The 17,079-nt window shown below is 40.5% G+C and overlaps 1 long non-coding RNA gene across 2 annotated transcripts in view; it reads left to right on the plus strand.

Moving 5' to 3' along the window:
- The first annotated feature begins 331 nt into the window (after positions 1–331).
- LOC144070965 (uncharacterized) overlaps positions 332–17,079 on the plus strand; it is a 47,470-nt gene continuing 30,722 nt past the window's right edge. For both annotated transcript variants that reach the window (XR_013299515.1, XR_013299516.1), the window contains exons 1-2: positions 332–518; positions 3,346–3,401. This is a non-coding gene — a long non-coding RNA (uncharacterized LOC144070965). The remainder of the gene's footprint in view (positions 519–3,345; positions 3,402–17,079) is intronic.

Raw genomic sequence — 17,079 nt, forward strand, 5'->3', positions numbered from 1 at the left:
GCACAGTTAAAGCTGGACAGGGTTCAGAAAACTTGAATGAGCAAGCAGCACTGGGAAAATTCCCATTTGAGTCTTATAAGCATTAAAAAAAATACACAATAGTTTTATATGATTTCTGCACTAATGTGTGAGAGCACACGAGACAAACTTGTAGACCAGGGGTGGCCAAGTCCGGTCCTTGAGAGCCCTAATCCAGTCTGTTTTCCATGTCTCCCTCCACCAACACACCTGAATCAAATAAGCTGGATCGTTATCGAGCTTCTGGACAGCTTGATGAGTTGATCATTTGATTCAGTTGTGGTAGAGGAGAGAGAGATACGAAAAACAGACTGGATAGGGGCTCTCGAGGACCGGACTTGGCCACCCCTGTTGTAGACAAACAGTTAAAATCTCATCTGGCTGAGTTTCAACTGGAAAGCGTTGAAGAGTGACTAACACGAAGCCTCGCAGAGAAGGTCAAGAGCCCAGAGCAACCACTGGCCATTAAATTCACGCCAAGTGCTTTGCTTTTTGACCAGGTTTGTACCACACTATTATTGTCGCAACCCTTGATTCCAAGAGGCATGAGTATCATAGAGACACCATTATGTTTGGGCCTCCAATCAACCTTACGAGTTTACAAAGAGACTCTTGAGGATTGACGCAAGCTGTGCACTTGTATCTGCGATGAGCAAATGTGAAAACTTCAATTCTGAAACATTTCGAGCTACTAAAGAGTTTTGTTTTATAATTTGTCCAATTTCAACAAATATATTTGTAGGGTTTCCTGAGATTTGGGTGATATTTGAGTGTTTTTTTAAACTGAAATTTTAATGTTGCTTTTGCTTTGATGTTAGTGCACAATTGAGGTACAAGCGATGTGTTTTCAGTTCAGAATTATCATACTGCATATTCTTTATGCTCTGCAAGCAGCGATGACATGAAGTCTAGCCCTAGCTAACCGAGGTTGGCAGGGAACTGCGTCCGTTCAATTGGTGCACTGACTGTTCTGTTTAATTCCCTTTAGTTTACTTAAGTGTCATATTACATACTTTTTTTGTTTTTTGCATCTCCATGAATTTCACTTGGTAAGAACAGTTTAAGGTTAGTGTTTTAGATGGAGTTTGGTCATAGAACAGATTAAACCCACATCTCAAGGCACCACCACTAATGATGGTTTTTAATCTGATGTGGAAAGAAACCAACAGGTTAAAAAAAAATTCTTAGCTCAACCAGAAAAGCAGAACTTTGCTGTACGGGCATTGCAAGTGCTTTCCTAGTATTTTAACTGCTTAATGAATGGTAATTTAAAAAGACTAGCTGTGGCATGAACCACAACTGCACTAAAATTCATGATGATACTATCTGTGGTGGAGATAAGAAACCCTGACAATGAAAGTCAATTAGTGGCAAGCGTGCAAATAGGACATGGGAGTCAAGCTTTGGTTGAGTGGTGTCTGTCTACATTGTCATATGTCAAGGCTGTGGCTGCCTGCCAGCCAAATGTTTGACAAAAGATAGGAAGCTGGAGATGTGGGCTGACAGACAGTCAATTGTCATTCGGCTCATCTCCAAACGTCTTGGGAATCTTTCCCCTTCTGCACTTGCTCACCCCACGTTCCTTCACATTAGCGCATGCTCACACGCTCTTGCTGAGCATTGGAAAGGAATGAACATTTCTCAGTTGCTCTTCCTGCAGCTGATGTATGCAAAATTCATTGAGTCCCCAGTCTGCAGACCTCCTTGGAGGTAAAATAGAAAACTGTCAAAATAAATTGCTGGCTGGGAGTGACAATCTTTCAATGTCACTGACAAGGGATAGATGTTCAATCCATTTAGACTTGGAGGTCTGGCAGCAAAAATCTCTCTGTCATTGAAAATAAATCATTCAATAAGATAAAAAGGTCTCTCCATATCCTCATCTCTCCCGCTTTGTGCTATTAATCCCTAAATGCAAAGTAATTATTACAACAACCCCCTAAAAAAATCAAAAACAAAGCTAATCTTTTGGAAAAAATACATTGGACCAATTGTTGCTAGATTTCTAGCTGACTTGTTAACAGCTCCATTATACTTTATCATACTAAGATTACTTTTTTGTATCATAATTTTGTTCCAATCAGCTTCATATTATTTTCTTCCCAACTTACCTATGTGCTTGTACTTTACAATACTTTTAACGTGTTTGTTCTTGGGTGCCTGTTAAATAAATAAAAAACTGCCCCCTAAAATGCAATATATGCATTTTCCCTTTAATTGCACATGCAATGGTTGGTACGACTTATACTAAGGTGCGACATATATATCTTCTTCCCTTTTCATTGTGCATGTTTTGGCAAGTGCATCTTATACTCAGGTACGACTTACAGTCCCAAAAATACAGAATATAGAATATTAGAATATGCTATCAGCAGGCACAAATTTAGCTGAATGGCATTTTTTCTTCCCTCTTTTTGCCGTCTTTGTTCTAAGTGCTAGCAGTTGTCAGCTGAGTGTACTGGCTGCACTTTCAGCTGGTCGGGTCCTTCCTGTGGTGACAGTATGCCATGACGGATTTCCGTTGACTCACTTTCATTGTAACCACAATGGGTTTCTCAGGCGGGTGGGGGAAAAAATCCCAAGTGCTTGATGTCATCCAGTTAAAGCTGTGGCTTTGCGTGTCGCTGGCAGATGATTTAAGCGGCACTGAAAGGAGTTTGCTGACGAAATGAGGGGTTAGGTTACACTGACGCTTACAAAAAGCAGCCTGATGGATGATGACTAAATAGCCTGAATGTAACAGAGGTTGACTTTCACATCACGTGGGCTTCCTTCCCCCCAATACAAAATAGATTGAATGAGCATTAATTATAAATATTTAGTGGAAGCAAAATGTCTACAAACCTTTTTTTCCAATGTGAGCTTTATCTAAAAGACCAAGATGAACAATTTTGAGCTTTTTATTTGATATTACTCATCTGAAAAATATGAAGTTTTGAGCTAGGATGGAAAAGTCGGTCAATGTCACGCACACATTAGTCTTACAAGAGTCTGTCTGATCATCTCACTTGTTTCCTTTTTATTGCTCTTCTTGGGAAAAAAACATCCATCTTTTTAAAGCTATTTAACTCTCTGGCGGGCTATTTCGGTTTTAGATGTCCAATCCATTGTGAGTGGGAGGTTTTGGCAGCGATCGGACGATCATTGAAGAATTAGCTTTTGCAGTCTGTTCTCCCACTTAAAATGAGTTAAATGGCTATTGGTGTCAATAACTGGCAATGAGTTATTAATTAAGAAAGTAAAAAATACAATCAACTTTAGAATGAGATTGTGAGCTATCACTAGAGTGAACTTTACTTTTCTTAAAGTGTTTTTATTATTCCCTAGGTATGGCAATCAATTCCGTGTCCTTCATCTATGGCTCCGGTACCCCCATGATCTTTGTGAGTATAAGCAGTTTGAAAAATTAATGAATGTTTTTATCATTTTATTAATGTGTACACTAAGATTATTATTCATTTATATTATGTAAAATTATATTCAAAAATACAATTATGATTATATTTTTCGATAAATATGAGTTATACAATTACTATATTTGTGAGTCTGCGTTCATATATTTGTAGACATGTGGACACTGTGTTGATATTGTGGCTTATATGACCCTAAATGTGACATTTCCGAATGTGGAAATCAGGTGTTTGATTTCTTTTTTTTAAATTACCAAAAATATTTGCTTAGCCTAAAAAGGGTTTAACAAAAACTCAATTCAGATGATCATGAAATAGGTCATTACAGGTGGACCACATTTTCAAATCATTTTGCATGATTGCACTTTTATTTTTCACAAATTTGTGTCATCTTAGCAGAAGGGGTGTAGACTTCATTCTCATTTACTCAGGTAAAACGACAATAAGCGCACACCCTATGTGAGTCTGGGGCCAACTTGGGCTTTTAAATACGCACATTATTGGTTCATCTTTTCAAAATGAGTCTTCCCACTGCTGCTCTTATCCACCGCTTTGCACATTGCACTCGTAATTGGTCGGCAATTACAAGCGGCGCGTTAAGGAGTTGTTGCTTAATTCATTAGACATGGCCAAGTTCGTTCCGTCTAATAAGGCAGCACCTTTTATCGCACAAGAGCAGGTCTGTGTAAAACGGCTGAGATTACAGCATTCGTGTGCTTGACAAAGATTAGAATGCTGGCGAATGAGGAGGCCAGAGTAAAAACACCCCATGCCTACTGCAGCGTTTTGCGAATTCACGGACCGTGTTATTTTCACGCCGTGTTTATCCAGTTGATTAATGCCCATTGAACATAACCTGGGGAGTGCATATATCTGCACGTGGCCCCGCACTTGCCTGATAATGTGAAGTCGAAAATAGTAAAGAGGCTCGAGCTGCCTGTGAGGCCAGTTTAGGCAAACTACGGGGCAGCTGGCAGAGAAATCATTGTGAATAACGGCCTCCTTGTGAGACAGGAGCATTGCCGTGGGCGGTCTTTCTTTGTCTTCTCTGCGCTTGTGAGTCAACTGCTTCATTCTGGATGTGTTGTTTATGTTTGTGCTAGCTTTCCCTTTTCTTGCCCGTGGATTTCAGCACCTGGATTCTTGTTTTCCCATGATCAAAAAAGGCCAGGCGGAAAGTAAATATACTCATATTTCAGTGCATGATTGATGGTGATGGACGTTCAATCCTTTTAAACTGAGAGGGGCTGCCTGCAAATTGCTATTTGATATCATTTCACAGACCAGTAATTTGAATTAAGCACAGTTTCAAAGGATAGATGACATCTTGTATAAATAACATTCATGTGGAAGAGGGTTGCTCAAAGTTGAGTATGCAAACCATGGCTACTTGCAAATGAGCACTTGAAATTCTATTTTAGTTTTTTCTAGTTGATTTATCGAGATTCTTTCCACTGAGATGCACATATAATTAAGGTGCTTGTAATTCATACCCTTATCTTTTCAGTTTCAGAAATGCCCTTCATTTTTTGAGATACTGGATTATGGATGCCATGTCCATCAACCATTGACTGTTACACGCAATCGTGAATATCATTTAGTGTGGACCAAAACAATGGAAAAGACATTTATTAGAAAGTATTTCAATTTCAGTTTGGTTGCATGGCTTTTCAGTACATTGTGGTAGACTGATCCAATTTGCGCTTGTCTTTTTCTTCTCATCACATCGAGCTACCAGACACAAAATGGCCATGCAGCCGAATCACAGACGACATTTTTGGCCATTATCTTGTCAGTCTGAGTGACAGTGTTTCTCACTGACTGCCGTGTGATCAATACGGGCGTACAAACGCTGTGCAGCGATGGCCGGAGCCTTTGAAGCCTGTTTGTGGAGCTGGATTTGCTGAGCTAACATGGTCCACACAGAACCCCCTTGAATAAGCTTGTTTGGCCAGAATCCTCTGTGTTTGAACAGCAACAGAGTTTATTCAAACGGAGAACAGACAACGCCCCTCCCGTCTTTCTTCCTCAATATGAGCAGACAAACATGTTAGCCCTGCCAATTCTTCTCCCCCCCTTCTTTGTTCATCTGACTCATGCTTGATTTCGTGCCACCGCAAATATCTGACATGAAATTGGCTGCAACATTCTTGGAAGATGGGAAATGGCAGGGTTTCTCTCTGAGATCTCCGAAGAATGTCCAATTGATACTGGCTAGGAAACGAGTGAATTATAGATATCTTGATAGTGTTCTGCTTGAGACTTGAAATGTTTGGAAATACAAAGTACCCGCTTTCATCAAGGTCAGCGTAAAGTGAGGACATTCTGAACAAGTTGTTTTTTTTGGACTCATTCAATTACAAATATTAATTCCTTTTATTAACCGCTTATCCTCACCACTGGAACACTTGAAAATGGCAACCGACGAGTTAATACTGCATCAGATTGCTACTATCCATTTAAAATCACCTTCATTTTCTCTTTATTTTATTTTCGGATAGGCCACAACGCATCATCAGTGCCAGTAAAGGAGTTAAACGACAATTAAATAATCTGATTTAAATACTATGGAATTGGATACAATATTTTTGCCTTTATGTAATTATAGAATTGTTGAGTAAATGAGGCTAATTTGAAAGTAAAATGAGGAAATGTGCTGACATTTCTTTGTTATCCCTCCCAACAACATTAGCATCTCTCTGCCGCTTTTTTCTTTTTTTTTTATTTACACTAAGCTCAGCTCATTTAACTTACATGACCCAGTGGATACATAACCCAAGGCCATTGAAAACATAGTGAGCGCCCGTAGGGATCAAATTAAAGCACGTAAACTGGAAAGACTGCTGCGCTGCCACCAGCCTTTCACTATGCTCTTCACCTACTTTGTGTGGTTTCAAATGTGGTCTTTTGCTGCCTCTGAGGCCTCAACTCGGCAATCGGCATCAGTTCAACACACTTAGATGGCCGCTATGTTGTGGGGCTGCTTTGCTAAATCTAGCCCTCGTGCACAATTGTCGGCTTTGCAATGATGCGCGTTAGTCACTGCCAATGGTTTGAAGGATGTTGTTGTGTGACCATTTCTTCTTTAACTGCATTTTCTTACCGTTTTGGGCACCCTATATCAAATCAGCAGATCATTTCAACGTTATTTGACATGAGTTTTCTCAAATGAGCAAGGGTTGGACCTTTAAAAATGGCCCACCGGCACAGGAAAACAAACTCGTATACACAGCCTATAAAATCTGACGAGTGTCAACGGCAAACTAACTGCAGGTGCAATTAACAATAGCAGGCCAGGAAAAGGAAAATAAGCTTTGGTGGGAAATGCTGGCAATATTGTAAACTTGACGACTTTTTTGTCAATACTACTATACTAGTCCCTGATTGGGTAATTCTCTTAGCAGCAAGTTGGTATTGACATAATAATTCATTCACTCTCAACATTGCTTGTTCACATCAGGGTTGCGGGGTGCTGGAGCCCATCCCAGCACACTTCGGGTGAATGTATACTATACCCTTGACTGGTCGCCAGTCTGTCGTGGGGCACACAGAGACAGTTAACCTCTCAATCTTAAAAATCTCTTGCTGTTATTCTTGTTTTTGGTGCATGTTCAAAAATGAATTCGCCAATTCTGCCGTTAGGTCAACAATGATCTTGATTTCTCGAATGTAGTAAAATATGAATTTATTTCCATATCACCGCAGCTTTTACCTCTTCCCTAATAATATTATGTCAGTACTAATTTCCAAGACATTCAATAACTGAAAGCATGTTTTAGGAATTAGATTTTCAATCAAATAGTCGAGACGTAGGAATCTGAACGTTAGAAAAATCCAACTGAGATAAATATGTTGGCTGCTTTGAAATCATCCAATCCATTGCATGACAATGTTTTGACTGAGCGGCATTAGCACCTCGCCCTCGCCTGGGCTGCACCATGCCTGTTATCTCAATGATGTTCTAATTCAAGCAAACAATTCTGTGTTTGACTCAATGGAGGCAGTGTAAGTCAGCAGAGTCAATATTAGCACAGCACACAGGGTTGGTGTGAGGAAAGGAAAGAGTGGGAGTCTGCGTTTGTCTGCATGTGTGTGTATGTGATTGAGGATAGGTTGTTAAGGGCGCTTCGTTAGTGAAACTCGACCGTTTGCTCCAGTGACAACAATAGAAATAAAAAAAAAAGAAACCAAGCAATTCCTTGCCCTCGCTTTCTTTGTCTGAGTGCACCGACGATTCTTTTTATCACCTTTTTTTATTATGTCACCTCGTGGTGTAGAGGTTCACTCGCCTGACTTTGGTGGGGGCTCGATTTCCGCTGGTGGCGGTATGATTGGGAGTGCGGATGGTCGTTTGTCTCTGTGTTTGCTCTTCGACTGACTGGCGACCAGTCTAGGGTGTAGTCTGCCTATCGCCCGCAGATAGCTTGGTTAGGCTCCAGCGACCCCCGCAACCCTTTCGGTATGGAAGATGAATGAATTTTTTATTATTATTCTTCACAAGGAAGTTATTGGTAGACCCGCGAGTTCCTGCGTTCACCCTCAAAGCCGTCGGTGCTCTTTGAGTCGAGCCGCAGCTCGATGATTGTGTACAGCTGAGTCCTGGATGTCAATGTTTTACTTCTTGTGATGAATGGGGATAATTATGTTGGCCACTATTTGTTTTCTCCCGTTCAAGACTATAGAAAAAAAATCCTGTTTATAGGCTACAGCAACCCTTACGAGGATGTGCGGCACAGATGATGAATGAATGTATTTATTTATGTTATGTAAACAAGGGCGTGCAACCTTTTTATATAGACCATATCCATTTATCCATCTTTCCATTCATTCCCATCATACACGGGACGTACACATACATACCTTAGGGGCAAAGACAGTGTTGTTAAGGAACGTGAAAAGCAAAAGACAAAGTAGAAGTCCGCATTCATCTGAGAGTCTGCGGGAGCGGTAACAGGGGCAGACAGTCCTGTTTGACTCAGCCGGAGGTCTTGTTAGCAGTAATAAGCCGTGTAAACAAAAAGCAGCGGTGTATTTTAAGGTCATGGCAAACAGCAGCAATAACCTCACAGTCAGCACAAAGTCTGCTCCCTGATGTGGCGGCACAATCTCCCCGTTGAGATCTGCTGACACGCGGAAACGGCAACATGAGCTAATGCACTACTTAAAGAGCATAATCGCTCTTTCCCTTACTGTTAATGAATGCTAATTAGGAGTCTGGAGCAGTTTCTGGCATGTGCCGGCTGGCCCTCTAATGTGCTGTATTGTTCTTCTCCTCGCTTCAGCTCAGCACTAATGCTGCTGTGCCAGCTATTAAAGTCAGATAAGCGATCCATCTTTAACATTGCCAGCCAAAGCGGCGCTAATAGCTCAGCCATTAAATTGTTCATTTCCATGGCTTCCTTTCATTGTTTTAGTCATCTCTACATAAACGTGAGTGTAGCTTTGACATGCAGTTTAACGCCTTCACGAAATAATGGCCCAAGTCCTCTTCCTATTCAGTTTCTTCAGAAACAAATCATGAATCAGGTAATAATTTTTTGATATAGTAAATTTTATATTCGATACAGAATAGATAAATAGGTATATTACATCTAGTAAGTCCTCGGCACGTCATGGATTCACCATGTTTTGGCTCGGGTTCGCCAAATATATATGAAAAGTTTATATTGTGGAAACAATAATACAAACTTAAAATAGGGGAAAAAATTGGAGAGTACAGTAGTACCTCGTCACACGACCGCTCGTCATACAAAATTCTCGTCTTACGACGGAAATTTCGATCGAATAATTCGCCCGTCATGCGATCACAATTTCGTGATGCGACCAAGCCAGGTGGCCATGGCACTGTCTTTTTTGCATATCTTTCGTGTATAACAATATTTACGAGCACCGGAGGAGTTATTCAGAACAGGAAACGCACAACGCGCATGTGCGGGGAAAAGAGGGCTTTCTGGGTAATGAAGTATACTCCTGCACACAACGCCGACAGGCAATGGCACTCTTTCTCAGAATAAAACTTCACCCACAATCAATACGTGGGTAAGCTCAGCTGCTGCATTTCCTATTATTTTTTATCTAATACGAGGAGTATTATATTACTTCTCGTTGGCTGCTCATAAGAACATCAGGGGCACTGGCTCGCAACAGCATCCCCGGTAGCAACTCTATCATAGGCGTCGTTCGAGGGGATGCGAACACAGATGCTACAAGCTAAAAGGAGCAGCTAGCCAGCGACCCCGAAGCTCCCATGAGCAGCAGAGCGATCGCTGATAAAAGACTGCTGCTCGTTGGCAAGTGGTCGTGCGTTATCCGATTGTGAGGACATGTGTGCATCATTTTCGGAATATTTTGAAGGGAATAGTACAACACCAAACAGCCCATCGATAGCGAACGTGAGGGTGGAGTGTTTGTTCCGTTTACAAGTGCGTTGTGTGGAAAAAAAACCGAAGCCCCCCCACCCCTTTTGTGCCCCTCTCCCCTCGGCGAAATCCGCCCAATTTTAGTTAGATTAAACACATTTTATTTCTATTAAACCACTAGTTATGTGTTACTTTGTTAATAGATGGGGAATTAGAAGAAATAAAACATTTTTCCAATCCAATATCCTGTTTTTGGTGTTTTTTCAGAGGGCTGGAACGAATTAATTTTTTTTCCATTCATTTCAATGAGAAACGTGCGATCGAGTTACGAGAACCTCGTCATACGATCTCAGTCTCGGAACGGATTACGCTCGTATGTCGAGGTACCACTGTATTTCACTGTCCGCTAGGGGACCTTGTCTACTGAATATGATAGAAAAATGCATTTAATAGATTAACTTCTCCATTTTGTTTGTTTTGAGTCAAATATTTTGGGAATGCTCTTTTTTTCTTTTAATTTAAAAAAAAATGTATGTTCCTTATTGGCGATCCCGGTGGCCGAGTGGTTAGCGTGTCGGCCTCACAGTTCTGAGATCAAGCACCCCCCGCGACCCTTGTAAGGATAATCGGTACGGAAAATGAATGATTGTTCCGTGCCACTTATCCTTCTACAAGAGATGTCCAACACAATCAAAAGCTTTTCAGGTGTGAATTTTAAATGGCGAGTTGTAATTATGTGATGTAATCCATGAAATGGCTGGCTTCTAATAAGGTTAATCACATTCACAGTTTTAACAAGCACTCGGGGCATTATTAGCAGCCATATTATTCTCATTCCAGAGTCGTGTTGATTTTACTATTGATTTTAAGATCTGGCACTTGTTCACAAGGCAATTTACTCAACACGGGCCACAGAGAATTGGCAGAAAGGGTAGAGCAGAGGAAGACAGAAATAAGCCCTTTCCTCAAGTGCTTAATTGGGTTAAGTGTGGTGAAAATCAAAACAACGAGATAGTGATGAAATAGCAAGTCTGTACGATCGCTTATAATAGATCATATGAATATCTATGAATATTTAAAAAAGAGGCGGAATGAATGAATGTCTGGAAAGTATGCTACTATATCTCTCATTTTGCGTCTGCTAGATAGTGATGAACAAGCTGACACAACAGTAGTAGAGCAAATCCAACAACCTGATATTTTTCTTCTTCCGAGAAGCGAAATCCTTCGAGTGTTTAGTTTATGAAGCGTGCATGAATAATGGGGTTTGTGATTGACCGCACGCATCCCACTCAATGGCAGCGCAACCAGTGAAGAGATTGCTCTTTATCATTTTTCATTCCAGTTCTACGAAGCCAAGTTTCTCATTTATTTCCACACTTCCAAAAAAAAGATGATGGATTAAAACAAATCCTGGCTTTGCTTACATTTGTTCTGGAACCAACCCAGTCAGTTTGGTAATGAACATTTCACTGATGTTTATACAAAGTATACAAGGCTATTGTGTATAATAAATAGTGTTGGCGGCAAAATCGCTTCGGTATTAAAAGACTGAAGCAATATCTGACAGCAATGCTGTTTCAATGCTAATGGCTAAAACTGGGGAACACATTTTTTGTTCAGTTAGGTCTGACTGTTTTTTGGGGGGGATACTTATTAAACACTTATGTTTTAATGTAGGATATCGCAACTGTAACTATACAATTCAGTGCAAAAACCTAGTAACAACATCATAAATAGATAAACTATGGAGGAAAGATCTGGTAGGTTAGAAAAAATCTTCCTGCAATTTTGGAGTAGACATGCAAAATATAGCTATAATCATAAAAATGTGAATCAAGATTCTTTTATAATTGTACCCCAGTGTAATAGTAATCATAATAATACACACCATCCAATACATTGACTGCATTCAATAATGTAACAGTTAGATGGTCAACAAATACTCAACATAACATATGAAAACATACTTTAATTTAGGAATAAAACTGAAATTTGTTGTCCAACTAAAACACAGTTTTAGAAACATAATTATTTAGACATTTTCCATGTAAAAATGGTCAAATGGACATCATTAAAATTTACTTAGTCTTAAGTATCTTGAGCCTGGATATTTCAATTAATTGTAAGCACTACTCTGTCTGATTTTTGGTTCATGTGAAAAGTCAAGCTACATCAATTTATCGTGGTAGGTGAGAAAACGTAATATTTTGCATGACTGTCAGCTTTTCCAAGTTCAAATGAATTCAATACATATCGCTGTTAATGGCTCTTAAACATGATCATGTTGTGACGTGAAAATGTGCAAAGGTAAAAATCTGCTTCAGGGAGAATATTCAAGCATAGAGTCTTGATCTTACATTCATTTTGGAATGTGAGGCGAAATTAGGATAAGTGAAGCGAATAAGTGACTCATGATCACATGCCTGTGGTTTGATTCCAGAGTTTGCACAACACAATGTCAACAAACAGGTGGGAACTCTTACCGTGCACATAACACGTTACTTGTATAGACAGCAGAGTAATATAAAGCCACTTGAGTGTATCAAGTCAAGTTTTTACACACAATCAGATGTTGCTGCGTCAATGATGAGAACCTCGTCTTGGTTGTTTACACAACGCGGCGACACAAAAAACACGATACAGATCCAAAGTACGATATTGTGTCTGTTGAGAGTGTTATTGGTCCATCATTGTTGTTTAGCTTGGGGCATAGTCAAGCAAGGCTTCACTTTGCTTGGCGGATATGTGACTCTGGAATGACGGGCAAACCGCCCTGCCTTCTTTAACAGCGGTTGAACTGTGCGCCCAAAGGTGTTCACTCCAATCTGGAAATAAACTCTTCAGTCATTCACCACTAATGCGAGATATTTACGGGCCTGACAGTTTGTGTCAAATACCACGGAAAAATTGGAGAACTATTTGCACCACTTTTAAGGCGGAGTAAGGTTCAATTGTTTTAACTAAATATTATGTCGAGTATATTTTGTTACAGGAGATGAAAATAAACAGAAAATGATTAATAAGTCAATATATACTCTACAACTCAATTAATGGCATTGCTCTGTGTGTAGAAGTTTATACAAAAGGAAGCCCTCGTCTTGTTCCTCTGTTTGATGAGTTGTTCACAGTAATGTTTTCCTTTTCCGCTCGCAAAACTCCAACGGCTTGTCTTTTAAGGCCAGTTCAATGCGGGGAGTAGTTTGGATGGCTTTATTGCCTTAGTTGTAAGCTTTTGACGACGTGGTGCCGAGCGGGTTACGCATACGAGTCAACTGGCAATAAACCCGTATCTGAAGTACTACAGCCCATATTGTCTCGGCTGGTCTTGTGCCCATTTTTCTCTTATCACTTCCCTGCTTACTCAGCTCCTCAATTCTCTTGTCTTTCTCTGAAACATTGTTTTCTGAGACAGTCACCCTACCTACCAACATGTGTGTCTTGTCTGTTGAATTGACAGACTGTCTATGAGACTGTTCATCTGTGTGTCAGACTGGCATACCGAGAGACAACCAGGTAGACTTGGTGTATTATTTGTCGGAATGACAAAACTATATTTGAGACTGTCCATTTGTCTGCTAAACGTATAAAGGGATGGACTGTGTGAAATCCAGAATTATCTGATGGACAGAGAGTCTATCAGACTGACAGACTGTCTGTCTGTGTTGGAAGTACTATTTTTTTCATTGATGACTAGTTGGGTATGGATCAAACATAAAGAGGACATGATTTTTACTGGTTAGGAAATGTATGTTTATGCATATATTGCAGGAGATTAGAAACGCGAGTCTTATCAATCAATCACCTGCAAACAGACACACGTGACACATCCACCTTCCCACGCAGCCGCTTAACCACCGACAGTTTCGCATGCTGTGGAATGTGGTTTAGGATTAAGGTAGAACAAGTCGTAGTGAACAGACAAGGCCACGGGGCACAATGGCGCCAGCATCTTCTATAACAGATGCTCATCAGCACTATTATTAGCAGCACTCTTTAGTTTGCTGTTTCATTTCTCAGGTAGTCTGACTGTTGGCAAAACAACAACACGTTATCCGCTAAGTAATCAGCATGTGCTTGCGGGAGGTGGCCTCCCACAAGACGATTACACTGAGGTGAGTTGCTACAGGTGTGAACATTCTTTGCGACTGAAAACACCCACACCTCGGAGGCTCAAAATTCCTTAGATAAGGAATTATGCACAATAAAAACGCTTCAACTCTTGCCTATGATTGCAACTCACCAATAGGAAGCAATGTGCTCTCGATCTGACCTCTGACAAGTATAATCCAGACGCTTGTTACACCTCCTTAAGATGTAATTGCTTGCTGTCACAGGATAAGAATCTTCCCTCCTTTTTTTCTACAAGGACCAGAACAGCCAAAAGCATCAATCTTTATTTGTGGTGCAGCTCATCAACCTAAAAGGGCGGATAAGTAATCTGGCAGATGAAAGAAGGAAAGCTGTGTGAGCCATAACAACCACATAGATAGAGAGGTAGTTTGTGGTGGAATTTTTTTGGTGTTCCTGTGCCCTGGAGCGCAGCAGGTTTAACCGACCTGTCCGCTGGAACGCTCTGCCGATTTGCCTGGCAGGCAGTTCAGAAGGCGTGTCGCTTTCTGGATGTCAACCCAAATTCACTCCGAGCCTCTGCTTCGTTCTCCCACTGAGTGGCGGCAAAGCATTTGAAGAGTCGGTGGTTTATATGGCAGAAGTTGGCCGATTTTTTTTTTTTTTGCTCATGTTGCTAAGTGGAACCGCCGACAGAGAAAGTGATGCAAATGAGATTTTATGATGTCATTGCAGTGTCGTCACAATGTGCCCTCTCACCCAGGTTGCCATGTGTCTAGGAATGCACATTTAGATTGTCACTGCAGCAAGGATTATTGCAGGACATATTCTTACCAGATTCCCATTGTTTACATTTTGTTCTCTTCCCACAAAAGTGCCCAAAGTGTTAATTTTTTTCCCAAAATCTTGATGGCACGCATGCATGATTGCACCTTACCTTTTCTGTCTGGCAACAAGTGATCTTGGGAGCTAGGCATGTTCTTTGATAAGTGGACTAAACTTGTGGTTTGCAGTTACCCAGAGAAGACACATCATATTACTACCTAAGTGATTGGCACCACATCAATTTGTTTCACTTTAAAAGTTACTTGTGTGCCAGCTGCTCCTTCTCTCAATGACCCGTCTTTTTAATCATTGTTCTGATTAGTATCCCAATCCCAAAGAAGAGCTTTAGAAGTGGAGCTGTTTGATATCTGAGATGAAGGCACTAGAGCCCCCTGCAGCACACCAGGAGAGTGTAACCTTATTTCACGCTGGCTCTCAAATAGTGTCGAGAATTTGTGAGGCAGTTAGTGGTCGTCATTAATAACGACCCTAGCTTGCTTGACAGCTGCTGATTGGAATGAAGAGCTGCGCCACAGCAGACGGCTACAAATTTTCCTGACAGCCATGTCTCCATTACTGGCCGTCAGCTGCCAAACAGCAGTAATCAGAGAAGAGAGAAAACACGCTTTCACACCACAGACACCTTGCTTTTTGCTTTTACTGCACGGAAGCATTAGCACACCAACAAGCGCGTAAACACATTGTTGCTATCTCGGTGCAGACACCATTTTGTAAACAAACTAGCACAGGGGCTGGCAAATCGGTCCTTGGGGGCCACTGTGGGTGCAGGTTTTTGTTCCAACCGATCCAGCACAGACAGTTGAACCAATGAGATTTCTGCAGAAAACAAGAAGCACCTGACTGTAATCCACTGATTGCACTTCTAGGATACCAGATTGATAGAAATGTTTCCTTTTTAGAGATTGGAACAAAAACCTGCACCCACTTTGCGGAATAGTTTGCCCACGCCTGAGTTAACAGCTAAGGTAAGAGCAGCTTTTGTTTTGACAACTTTCCAATGTCTATTAAAAATGAATGCCAAATCCAGTTAGTGAAGGCTAACAACAGCAACAACAACCACAGCAACAAATCTGATTGTCCATATACGTTTCGATTTTAATGATAATATACTGTTTTGTTTTGTTTTGTAAGTAAACCGCATCTTGCCGGTTATGTTACAATGCCCAAACATAAAATTTGGCACTATATTGCAGTTTCAATAAGTTAACAGTTGCACAAGACACATGATTTTTGAAATATGTAACCAAAACCATAATGTCTAACCGTCCACAGTGTTATTAGCTTAAATGTCCAGGTCCGGACAGGTTGTTTACCCTCCAGTGCCCACAAATCATATCTCTATTACACACAGGAATGTGCACTCCAGCCTAAGCTACAATTACAATTACTGTGAAGTTTATTTGGTCAAATTAGTTACAAGTAAACAATGTCATTTTTAGAAGTTGGAAAGTGATAGGGTACAGGATCAAGTGCATTGTCTTTATTTTCCTGCAAGAGGCCAGAGTTAGGCGCCAAATAAAGATGTCTTTACTGGAAATATCAAAATAAAAATGCAGTTTATATTTCAAAGAGATAGTAATGTAGTAATTTAACAAAATTAAGATGCATTCTCAATGAGGTTTTTCAACTTAAATAGCAGAAATTCTGCCATCTCCTTAAATGTGCATGTGGTCCGTTCTTGCGTAATGTTCTGCTCTTGCAATTGTATATTTTTTGAATCAAACTATTCAAGGTCCAGTGGATCGAGTGAGTAAAAGTCTATGGCCTTGAACAGTTTGATGCCTGTAATGACAGGGGTTTTTAGTGTGGGTCATCCTGTCAGCGCTTAGCTTCTTCTCAATCTTGCTCTTCTTCAATGTGTGCCTATGAATACATAATCACTGTTATGGAGCCATACGTGCATCATAGCATTAGGTAAGACCCTTAAATAAAGGTTTTAAAATAATCTAGGAATAAAATAAAACACTGACATTATTTGTAAAATTAGGCTGGGACATTTTGAATGAAGGGCCTCACAGAGGATGAGTTGTTATTGTTTTTTCAATGTAGTATAGTCAAACCTTTGAAATGAATGAAATTGGGTAAAAAATATATCTGAGAGGGGTAGCAACGATCATTCGATTTGTTTAAATGACCAACTCTATCTAGTGCTGAGAAATGCAACTGAATCTAGGCTAAATGTGAGCTTCTTTTGTGGTCATATTTAATGATAATTTCATAATGTGCCATGGGCCTGTGAAAACCAGGCAGCGGCCTTTAGGTGGCCCATGTGCTGAGTTTGGACACCCCTGACCCAATGCCTATAGCGATCTCACAGTTAAGTGGGTTTGTGGGCATTCACGTTTTCTAAAACACAGTCTTTGAATTATGACAAA

Source organism: Stigmatopora argus, chromosome 3, assembly GCF_051989625.1.
Source record: "Stigmatopora argus isolate UIUO_Sarg chromosome 3, RoL_Sarg_1.0, whole genome shotgun sequence".
In the NCBI taxonomy this organism is placed as follows: domain Eukaryota; kingdom Metazoa; phylum Chordata; class Actinopteri; order Syngnathiformes; family Syngnathidae; genus Stigmatopora; species Stigmatopora argus.